At 51.0% G+C, this 11608-nt stretch overlaps 3 long non-coding RNA genes across 5 annotated transcripts; 1 reads left to right on the forward strand and 2 right to left on the reverse strand.

Annotated features, from left to right (window-relative positions):
* Nucleotides 1-3174: 3174 nt before the first annotated feature.
* LOC140581931 (uncharacterized) lies at nt 3175-4299 on the reverse strand. Of its 2 annotated transcripts, none has more exons than XR_011984979.1 (3): nt 4107-4299; nt 3818-3873; nt 3175-3255 (listed from the first exon to the last, which is right to left on the reverse strand). It is a non-coding gene; the product is annotated as an uncharacterized lncRNA (long non-coding RNA). The 2 variants fall into 2 exon arrangements; XR_011984980.1 differs by lacking the exon at nt 3175-3255 and adding an exon at nt 3564-3750.
* A 3487-nt stretch (nt 4300-7786) lies between these two features.
* Nucleotides 7787-8981, forward strand: LOC140582005 (uncharacterized). The gene is made up of 3 exons (XR_011985051.1): nt 7787-8269; nt 8366-8476; nt 8577-8981. It is a non-coding gene; the product is annotated as an uncharacterized lncRNA (long non-coding RNA).
* A 6-nt stretch (nt 8982-8987) lies between these two features.
* LOC140582004 (uncharacterized) lies at nt 8988-10844 on the reverse strand. 2 transcript variants are annotated; one of them, XR_011985050.1, is made up of 4 exons: nt 9984-10844; nt 9662-9711; nt 9529-9582; nt 8988-9458 (listed from the first exon to the last, which is right to left on the reverse strand). It is a non-coding gene; the product is annotated as an uncharacterized lncRNA (long non-coding RNA). The 2 variants fall into 2 exon arrangements; XR_011985049.1 differs by having other exon boundaries at nt 8988-9582.
* Between the last annotated feature and the right edge of the window lie 764 nt (nt 10845-11608).

Genomic DNA, 11608 nt, shown 5'->3' on the forward strand with positions numbered 1-11608 from the left:
CTGAGACGACGATGGGGGTTCCTCAGTGCTATCCATGACATCGTCTGTGGTGTGTCATTGTTAGTTAACTGTATATAACTGCTCCCTGAGCCTAGAGCCTGGTCCTATTTATGTAAACGTGTAGTAAGTGCTACAATAGCATATGGAAATAGGACCACTTTCCCCGACACATTGAGAACGATGCCCCATGCGTTTCATGAGCGTATGCATAGGCGAACTAGGCACGGTACCCCGCTATTGGCAACAATTTACCAAAGAGGACCCAGATCACTGGATGATCTCTTTCAAAATGCCCAAACGTAAAAATTCTTGCAATTCAGAGTGGTCAAAAGACTGAATTGATGCCTGAATTCATCAAATCCCATGCCTTCTGCAGGCTTTGCCAATAAGAGGTAGTGATGAGCAGATGGCTTCTCCGCACGGAAGCCGGCCAGGCGGGCAGCAGCAATGTCGTCCCAGGCAGGGAGAAGAGAGCAGGCGCCCAGGTAGAGCGGCGAGGTTTCCTCCGCTCGGCTCCGGGGCTTCATCCGTCTCCCCGCGTTGCTTGCGGTGGGCAGCAGGAGGACCCCGTGGCCCTGCAGCTGGCCCAGAGGGGCGCGGACCTCCTGGCAGAGGATCGCCCGCCCGGACAACAGTACCCGCTGCAGAGGGCACGTAAATGCCTCCGCCGCCTACAGCTCTGGCTCGCGGAGGGAAGAGCTGGGCGCTTTGCCGAGAATCAGGGCGACGTGCCGGAAGCAGCTCTGCTGCCCACCGCAAGCAACGCGGGGAGACGGATGAAGCCCCGGAGCCGAGCGGAGGAAACCTCGCCGCTCTACCTGGGCGCCTGCTCTCTTCTCCCTGCCTGGGACGACATTGCTGCTGCCCGCCTGGCCGGCTTCCGTGCGGAGAAGCCACCTCCGCTGGAGGCTTGTTTTTATCGGCCGGAGCGCCTGGGTCTAGGCGGGATACGCGCAGTAAGGGACGCTATTCCCCGGGTCCCGAGAGCCCTTAAAGGGGCAGCGCCAACGCACTCGGCACCCCTCCTGCCTGCTCCGGAACTGCCTGATCCGGATTTGCCAGCAGCACCGCCTGCTGCTGCTACCGCCTCTCTGCCAGCAGCACCGCCTGCTGCTGCTACCGCCGCTCTGCCCGAGGCACCGCCTGCTGCTGCTGCCGCCGCACTGCCCGCGGCTGCGCTGCCTGCTGCTGCCACCGATCTGCCTGTGGCTGCGCTGCCTGCTGCTGCCGCCTCTCTGCCCACGGCACCGCCTGTCCTGCCTGACTCGCCTGTCCTGCCGGCGCCCAAACTGCCTGTCTCGCCTGTCCTGCTGGCGCCTGAACTGCCCGAGGTGGCCGCGGTTGCGCCCCCTGCTGGCCGCGTGATGGCGGCGCCCCCTGCTGGCCGCGTGATGGCGGCGCCCGCTGCGGCGCCCCCTGCTGGCCGCGTGATGGCGGCGCCCGCTGCGGCGCCCCCTGCTGGCCGCGTGATGGCGGCGCCCGCTGCGGCGCCCCCTGCTGCCCACCAGCCGAGGCGCCCCCTGCTGGCCACGTGCTGGTGGTGCCTGCTACGGCGCTCCCTGTTGGCCACGTGCTGGTGGTGCCTGCGACTGCATCTGAGGTCCCGGCGCCGCCTCCGCCTGCATCCACGCCCGCCGAGGTGCCTGCTCTGCCTGCGGCACCTCCTGCTGGCCGCACGCCCAAGCCCGTCTCGCCTGTCCTGCCCTGCTTGTCGGCCCTGCCTGAGGCCGCTTCTCCTGTCCAGCCCTGCTCTTCCGTCCAGCCCGTCTCGCCGGACCTGCCCTGCTTGTCGGCCCTGCCTGAGGCCGCTTCTCCTGTCCAGCCCGGCTCTTCCGTCCAGCCCGTCTCGCCTGACCTGCCCGTCTCGCCCGGCCAGTCCTGCACGCCCGCGGCTCTGGCTGCACCGCCTGCAGCCACGCCCGCAGCGCCCCTTGCTGACCACTCGCCTGTCCTGCCCGTCTCGTCGGCCCAGCCCTGCTCGCCTGTCCGGCCGGCCGCGGCTCCGCCTGCTGCTACGGCCGCGCCCGCGGCTCCGCCTGAGACTTTGACTCCAGTCCCCGTGGAGGTCCCGGACGATCAATGCCTGGCTCCTCCCTCCGGTGAGGAGGGGGAGTTGGAGTGGGACCCCTCGGGGGCCTTCCTATGGACCCCAGCTCCCTTACCCTTCCGGGACCAACGCCCTGTGGGACCCCGCCTGTCCGTGTCCCGAAAGGGACGGGGACACAGGCGTCGGGCCCGGTTCCCGCCCGCCCTGCCCCCTGGCTCGCCCTCGCTCGCCTTGGATGGGGCTCCGGGGCCGCCTGTGGTTCCTCCGGCTCGGGGTCGGCGGTCGCCTCCGGGTCCCCCCCTGGTTCCGCGGTGCCGGTCCTCGGTTGCGCCTCCGGCTCCATGTCGGTTGCCTCCGGGCCCCCCTGCTTCGGCGGTGCGTCGGACGGCGCCTTTGCTGGCTCCGGCTGCGCCGTCGCCTGCGGCGGCTTCCCCCTCCTGCCTGCCTTCCCCGGTGTTCTCTCCTGCTCCCTCCGTGTCCCCTCCGTCTCTCCCTCGTCCCGTCCCCTTGGTCCCTGTGTCGTCCCCTGCGGCTCCTGCCTCCCTCTCGCCTGCGGCCCCTCCGGCCGCTGCCCGTCGCCCGCCTGGGCTCCCTCGGGCTCCCCTTTGTCCCCCTTCCGTTCCGGTTTGGTCTCCCCTGTCTGCTCCTCCTCCCTTCGTCCCGCCTGTGTCTGTTCCTCGTCCCCCTTTGGTTCCTCTGTTCACTCCTGGCCCCTTCGTGTCGCCTGTGGGTGTTCCCTCTGTGTCCCCCTTCCTTGTCTGCCTGTCGGCGTTCCCTGTTCTCTGTCGGGTCTTGTCTGTCTTCTTGTCCCTCGGCCTGTTCTGTGTCTCCGTTCTGTTCCCCGCCTTTGGTTGATGTTTTGCTTTTTGTCTTCCAGGTCCTGTTCCCCGGTTTCGTCCCGTCCGTCGCCTCCTCTCGGGCGCGCCCGGTGTGCGCGCCTTTGGCGGGGGGGTTATGTCACGCCCCGCTCCGTCCGCTCCTAGTGTGTGCCACGCCCCCTCATTATCCACGTGTGCTTCCCCGATTGTGCCCAGCTGTTGCCTGTTCCGTTTACCTAGTCCTGTGTATATTAGTCCGCGTCTCCCCATGTATGCCAGATCCAGCATTGTATTGTCCGTTAGATGTCCCTACCTGTCTGTCTGTCAAGGATTAAAGACCCTGATTACCCGTCATTTTGGCTCTCGCCTGCTTCCCTGCTCACCTGTCTGCTGAAACGTGACAATAAGAACATGGATAAGCGAGTCTGGTGTGGAGGAACTTGACTGGCCTGCACAGAACCCTGACCCCAACCCGGTAGAACACCTTTGGGATGAATTAGCGCAGAGACTGTGAGCCAGGCCTTCTCCTCCAACATCAGTGCCTGACCTGACAAATACTCTCCTGGACGAATGGTCAAAAATTCCCATAAACACACTCCTAAACCTTGTGGACAACCTTCCCAGAAGAGTTGAATCTGTTATAGCTGCAAAGGGTGGAACAACTCCATATTAAGAGTGGAATGTCATTAAAGTTTGTGTGTGTAAAGGCAGGTGTCGCAAAACTTTTGGCAATATAGTGTAAATAAAAGAAAATGGTAATTTCAAGATATCTAAATTGGGAGGACTGCTGCTTTAGAGTTTCTCGATGAAAATGGCGATATCCAACACAGGTTCATGCATACGTCTGCTTCCGGTCCTCTTCCATGTTCTCCTCTACTTCCGTACCTGTAATCAGACACTCATTGCTTCCACTTTTGGCTCAACAAAACCAGAAACCACAGCATTTACCTACTTTTTAAGTATTAGTCCCCAGTATGGAGGCGTCAGCGGTCTTCAGTGTAAGGACTCCTACAAAAGAGCACATGTACCACATTACATATGCATCAAGTGGTACAAGCGGCAGGCTTTCATTGGTGTAGCATAAAATACAAAGGACTCAGTTTTATATTTCTGAAGGTCTGACATATTGCAGTGAGGTGTGTAACTGCGTCTTGGGTGGGGGATACAGTATGTATCCACTGTGTCTGTATTTAGCGGCTGGATGCAGTATAACAGAGTGTATTCGGTGTTTCTCCGCTTACCTGCTGGGTGTAGAACAGCATGTACGCGCTGCTCTCCTTCTTCCTCAGCACCTGCTCCTCCTCTGACCTGGTCACTACGTGGTCGCTGAAAGACAGCCAGCCCTTCTCTTCCACGCTGAACGCGTCGCTGACGTAGTGACCTACGAGAAAGACAGGCAGGCCGTCCTCTGATTATACGGGTTAAAATATGCCTTCTAGGTCACAGGACTATTTAGCTTCTTTACAAACATCACATTTGGGCAGCAACTCAAATATGAGCATTTTCACTACCTGAACATTTTCTTACATGAATGAATATAACGGTAAAGGCAGTGGGTGGTATTATAGTACTCACTCAGTGACTTCTTGTGTAAGAATGTCTTGTTAAAAAACAGAACCTTTCTGTGCTCCACTTGTGTATTTATGTATCTTACCAGAGGTGGCGCTGGAGCCAAGGTGGCTGAGAATACTGTAAGGCTGGAGGCCTTGCAGGCCCCGTCGGTCTGAGCTCTGGCAAGCCTGTAATGCTCCACCCAGTGTCCTGAAGCAAAGGTCCACCGGCTCCGACAAGACTGGACCCAAATCACCTGATCACGAAATCAAAAGGGACACCTCACCCCCACTGGGCGGCCAGAACCCAGCAGCCAAATTCCAGCGACAAGGCCTGGCTGCGTCAAGACACAGATGCATCCTACATTCACTAACTCACACTTACACAGGAGGTATACATTAGGGACACACACACCCATGTTTGGTCTCGTTTGAATGGTCACAGTACAACGGGCACAATACTCTCAACCTTAAAGCGGCACGTTTTCACATAAGAGAAATATAGAAAATAAGACTAAACCCACCAAAGTGGAGGATCTTATCACCTGGTAGAACAAAGGAGTTGTCACATTCCTCCTAAAGCAATTTGATTGGCTGAGGACCTGAGAATTGATAAGATCAACAGTTCTCCAGGACACACACACAAGATCAGAGCAGGCCCTAAAATAATCAATCACAGCCTTTGATACAGTCTGTCACTTGGTTTGGAATACTTAAGGAAGAGCTCCAGAGTAGCACGGGGAGTCACTCTGTAATCAGAGCTCCCACATAGTGCTGTATGAATCTTCATCTGTAATCAGATATTTTCTGCAGTTACTATGTGTCCACTCAGCTGAGATACGGAATTGCTATATACTTTTAATTGGATTATATAGTTTAGGAATTGTGGCCACATGTTAAATTATTGGAATGCTATATTTGGTTAAATTGGTGTAATGTATATTAATTATGAATAACCTGTGTTTTGATTACTTCTTGGCTGTCTGACTTTGCTGAACCTCTGCATGTTCCTCAGAGACTGGGGTTATTCTAACACTCTCTTTCAGCCTCTGACTCGACCCCGTTTCTCCGAGACCCGATACAGCTGCCCAAGTTGAGTTACGGTGAATGCCGGCTCAGCCTCTGAGGTGCGCACATGCTGGGTTACGGTAAAAGACCGGCTCAGCCTCTGAGGCGCGCACAAGCTGGGTTACGGCAGGTCCGGCACAGCCTCTGAGGCGCGCACAAGCTGAGTTACGGCACCAAATCCGGCCCAGCCTCTGAGGCGTGCACACGCTGAGTTACGGCAGACATCGGCTTAACCTCTGTGGCCCTCACTAGCTCGGATTCGGCAATGGTCAGCTGAGCCTCTGGGGCGTTAAGGGCCGCCGGGTCATGACGGGTATCTAGGCTAGCACTGTATTACATTGTAGTGGTTGTCCAACTTCTAAACCTACATAGCAGAGTCACGGATCGCCTTATCGGCCGAGGCGAATCCGATGCGCCCCATCGTCCGGGATTAGTGGGAGTTCAGCAATAGAAGGCACAGCCCAGAAGTAATCTGAATAACAGAAATGTCATGACTGAAATTGCCAATAAAGATCTTTAATTAAATTGGAGTCAGATATAATTTGGTCTTTACCTACAACGGGTAAGTAACTTTACAGAAGCGCTTGGAAGGATCCACACGCATTTCAAGCCTTCGGCTGTCCAATTGGATTCCGCCATTGGGCCAGTGGACGGTTCCCCTACAATACCAACAAGCTGGTACTGGTGTCCGGCTGGCTGCCCTTCCGACGTCTCGGAAACCACCGTCTCCGCCTGAAGGGAAAACTCACCATGAGCTTCATCTACCTCTAAGGCAGCTCCACCACTCTGCGTTCCTCCAGTCTCTCTTACTCTCCGTTCTTACTAAACTTTACTAATGTCCTAAGCTCACTCTCTCTTTCCCTCTCACTCAGGTGTCTGTCTTTGGTCCAGCTGCTTAAGAGAGACAGGAATCATAGGAGAAACCAAACACAATGAGATGGGAGGTGAAATGACATTTCTACTGGAGACAGATAAAATAAGTGGTCTAACCAAAATGACAGTGTGGTGGGTAACTTTCTTTTGCCCAGTGACAGGGGTCTGTCCCGGAACGTCCCACTACCTTGGCACCAGGTTTTGTGGGGAGATGATCTACTCCTACTGGTTTCACCACTTCCACTCTGAAATTCATTGAACTGTAGACTCCCTCTATATAGTTTGCTGAATAGCACAGTATATTATAATTATTTATACTGGAAGTGCACCCCAAGGTACTTATTTACCTTCTTGTGAAGGTGTTCACCAGTGCCCACTGTGTGTTTGAGGCCAGTGTACCTGCAGGGGGCAGTGAGTCTTCTGTAGGTAAGTTCTTGCAGACGGTATCACTCTCCTTCTCCGAAACACCATCTCATCTTGCATCTCCACCTAGCATACTTGAGGCATCCTCTGGTAGTTCTTCAGCTTGTCTACAGGGGATACATACAATCAGACTATTGTTCATGCATTTGCATAAGTAGCTGTTGTCGATTTACATCGATTCCCATTTTCAAAAGAATTAACAATGTGTATGAGTATGTCTGCTCTTATTTTGGCATTTGCTGTATATTTCCATGCAGATGACTTTGTGCATTTGTGCCTCCTGTGTGGTCTGGCCATCCTTCTGGTGAGCTTCCTGGAGCTGTGCTGCCTGAGGTGTCCCAGTTAACTGGGAGATCTCCCTGAAGTGAGGGAGCAGGGAGATCTCCCTGCGGAGGAGAACTGGGTCCTGCACTTTGACCAGTTCAAGCTGTGGTGTGAAGCTGAATCTCTTCATGTGCAGGACCGGGGGGCCGTTTCACGAAGCGGGTTTAGTGAAAACTCGGAGTTAGTTGTGTGTGAGTTAAGGGGAACTCAAAGTTTTCGGTTTCAAAAAGCCAGTTGAGCCCAACTCTGAGTCAGTTACCGCGGTAACATACCCCGTGAAGCTAACCTGCTCGCTGGCAGGTTTAATCCCTGTAACTCTGAGTCAGTTACCACGGTAACATCCCCCGTGAAGCTAACCTGCTCGCTGGCAGGTTTAATCCCTGTAACTCTGAGTTCCTCCTCTTTAAATGAACAGTCAGATTGAAGCAGGTACTTTCTTAGACATGGCGTGTCCTTTTCACGAAAGACCGGTCGACATCGAAGCACAAATTATCCGCAGGAATCTCCGTCGGGAGAGGGTGATGAAACCCCGTTTAGATATTTTATCGTTTACAAATGATTTTCTGTTAGAGCGTTACCGTTTTTCATCACAGACAATCATTTATCTCAACAATATTCTTAGCCCTCATTTTGCTCGTCAAACACACCGTGGACATCCTCTCAGTTCCGAGCAAGTTCTTTGTACAGCACTTCGCTTCTTTGCTAATGGCAGCTTTCTGTACAATATTGGTGACGCTCAACATGTTTCTAAGGCAACCGTCTGCCGGTGTATCAGACAGGTTACTCTTGCGCTTAAACATTTTCTCTCCACGTTTGTGGCATTTCCTGGTCACAGATGTAGTAGAATAATCAAGGAAGAAGTCCACAGAATTGCAGGTATGAAGTAATAGCCTCATATATTTAGTAATATGCTTTAAGATTTGAAGCAATAAACAATTGTAGGTTAAGACTAGATAAAATACAGTTACATTTTTTGCATTGTAACACCATACAAAACTAGAAACTGACTGCAGTACCTGTTAAAATTAAGTAGACTTATGCCCTCTTTGTTAGGATTTCCAGGTGTGATTGGCTGCATAGATGGCACACATATTCCCATTAAGGCTCCTTCAGTAAATGAAGGAGACTATGTGAACAGAAAGTCATTCCACAGTATTAATGTGCAGGTAGGTGTTTCTAGCTTTTAGTAGTTTACTGCATTGAATTATTGGCCTACTTTACAGTACATCTACAGTAACTAATCACTGTTCTGCATTGTGAAGATTATATGTGATGCAGCCTATGTCATCAGCAACGTGGAGGCAAAGTGGCCTGGGTCTGTGCATGATGTCAGAATGTTCGTGAATGCACACTGAGTGCTAGACTTGCTCGTGGTGAGTATACAATGTAGCTACAGTATATTATAATCTTTAAGCAATATCTTGTTCCCTCATATTGCACCTTAACATGTAAACTGTCTACTTATTATTGTAGGGGAGTTCAGTGGTTACCTACTCGGTGACAGGGGGTACCCATGCCAGCCCTATCTGCTGACCCCATACCCTGATCCTGAGTCTGGCCCACAGCAAAGATATAACTTGGCTCACAGCAGGACCCGGGCCAGAATAGAGATGACCCTGGGCATACTGAAGGCCCGTTTCCAGTGCCTTCGTGGCCTCCGTGCCACCCCAGAAAGGGCCTGTGATATCATTGTTGCATGCGTAGTCCTGCACAATATTGCAATGATGAGAAGAGAAACCTGGGTTGCTGCCCCAGAGGTTGACCCTGATAACAACCCTGACATTCCTGTTGATGCAACAGATGGACAAGCTGTTCGAAACGCAATATGTTCTAATCATTTCCAGTAAATAAGTTGCAAATAAAAACAAATGACAATCATTTTATGAACTCTTCTTTATTTCCTGTAATTGATTATGCAAAACAGTATTTTAATATTTTGTTTTGAAAGACAGTTAACGATCCATCAACTTGTGCCACTACCCACCTTTAACTGATGTTCCAATATTTGTATTTCTATTAGGGTTTTCTGCATTTTTTGTTTAATGTGTTCCATTTCCAGATCCGATTTTTCAATTTGTTTCTCAAGGTATATTTTGTACAACTGCTTTACAGGGAGCTATTAGAATACACAAAAATGTTACATCTTGGCAGTATTGCACTGTGAAAATTGTACCACTATGAATATAACTTAGAAAATAGACACTTGTAGCTAACGACATTTTCATTTAATGAGAAGAATGATTCTTAATCCAATTTTTCAATAACTGGCAGGCAAATACTGAAGCATCTTACAGAGGTAAGCTGCGCTGTGGCTGTGGATGCAGTCGGTTCACCCTGGAGATTCTCTGCATTGCTCTGTGAAGAAAGGATAAATGTTTTAAAATGGTGCATCACTTACATGACGTATTTGTTAGAAAGTGCATACCATAGGCTGCTCTACATCTTCCCTCCCTGTGACAGCTGACAAGGTGTCTTCATCCTGTAGTGAAGACTATCTCTTACTTGCATACACCAATAATGAAAGACATAGTATGAAAAATCTCGAGAAGAGTATGTACCATTTCATGGGTGTCTGGCGGTTCCACAACAGAGATTACTCCATCAGTAACTGCAAGACAATGTGGATTACAGGCAATTCATCAACAGAGACCTGCACATTTTGAATATAACTTTTACAACAGTGGGCAGTCTTTCAAATATCACAGTCTTTCAACAGTATGTACATGAAGTAATGACATCTATCAAATTATACTCATCTATAACTTTTAAATAAATTACAATCGGTTCGATTATGATGGGTTTGATGATGAGTTTAATGGATAGCCATCACTGAGCCAACACTGGACAAATGCACATACATCATTCATATGAATTACTTACTTCTTATGTAAGAACTTCTGTCCTGGGGCATGGCTGTATCGGAGGAGCTTCCTCCAAGGATGCCATCAGCCATGGGCCGGCCAGTGTTTTGGCTGAAAGCCATCTCTTCAGCCTCTGAGAGAGGTGTTGGTGGTGGACCCCCACCAGTTTTTCGGGCCTCTGCCTTTTTCCTATTGGCTAATATGTAGGTAAAATGTGAACATATGCACCCAAGCCCACATTTAGAACCTTGTAAAAAGATTTAAACAATATTACATGCTGCCAGATTTAAGATGAAACTGTAGCTTTTGTGTCTTATAGACAAGCAAAACCGCCCAATCGTCCAGTGCCTACTTGTTTGTACTATATTTTTATACTTCATCTTTATTTGCTGGCAAGTGCGCTTTATGCCTGCTGGGTTACAACTGTAATAACGAAATTAAATTAGAGAGAATATAGAAAAACTAGTATTATTTCTTAAATATACATCAATCAACATCGTTCTTATCAATACTTACGTATTCACTCGGTCAGCTATTTTCTGCCACGCTTGTTCCCGTTCTTTCGCAGCAGCAATCGTGTTTCCTTTTTTTGATATGGCATGCTCATATTCAGTATACGCCATCATTAATAATTCAAGCTCCACTGGGGTGAAATTGGAAGCGCGAGATTTGTTTCCCTGTGTTGTCATGGTGAATCATTTTCTCTGGATGCCATTGATAGAGCCTTTTTATGTGCTCGTGCACGCGTGACAATCAGGGTTAATTGAACTCAGAGTATTGTAAACTAATCGTTATCACCTGTTCTGAAACCAAAAACTCATAATCAACTCAGAGTTCAAGTTTAAACCCAGAGTTTGCAAAACCTGCTTCGTGAAATACCCCCCCGGACACTGCAGATGCAGAAGGAGAGTCAATGAGAAAGGGGAGAGGGACAGCACTGAACGCACACACCTCATTGTCTATCAGCAAATTAACTACATACAGCTCAACCCAAAAGCATCAGTTTGTCACACTGTGCACATTACTGAGCACCATATATGCATACAACTGATGCTCTTATTTGTCGGAAAAGTAACAAACTCACCGAGGCAGTGTAATGACACGACCACAAAGTCGATCATCGAACTGCGGCCTAGGGTGTCCTGGTGCCAAGTGCACATATGGACACCCTTATGCTTGAACATGGTGTTCATTATGGACAATCCGTGACGGGCACAGAAGTTCAATAACAAAACACCACTCGGGTTCCGATCGGGGGGGCCTTCCTCCCAATCACGCCCCTCCAGGTCTCACTGTCATTGCCCACGTGAGCACTGAAGTCCCCCAGCAGAACAAGAGAGTCCCCAGGAGGAGTGCTCTCCAACACCCCTTCCAAGGACTCCAAAAAGGGTGGGTGTTCTGAGCTGCCGTTTGGTGCATAAGCACAAACAACAGTCAGTACCCGTCCCCCCACCCGAAGGCGAAGGGAGGGCTACCCTCTCGTCCACTGTGGTAAACCCCAATGTACAGGCGCCCAGCCAGGGGGCAATAAGTATGCCCACCCCAGCTCGGCGCCTCTCCCCGTGAGCAACTCCAGAGTGGAAGAGGGTCCAACCCCCCTCAAGGAGACTGGTTCCAGAGCCCAGGCCATGCGTCGAGGTGAGC

The sequence above is a fragment of the Paramormyrops kingsleyae genome, chromosome 23, assembly GCF_048594095.1.
Source record: "Paramormyrops kingsleyae isolate MSU_618 chromosome 23, PKINGS_0.4, whole genome shotgun sequence".
In the NCBI taxonomy this organism is placed as follows: Eukaryota; Metazoa; Chordata; class Actinopteri; order Osteoglossiformes; family Mormyridae; genus Paramormyrops; species Paramormyrops kingsleyae.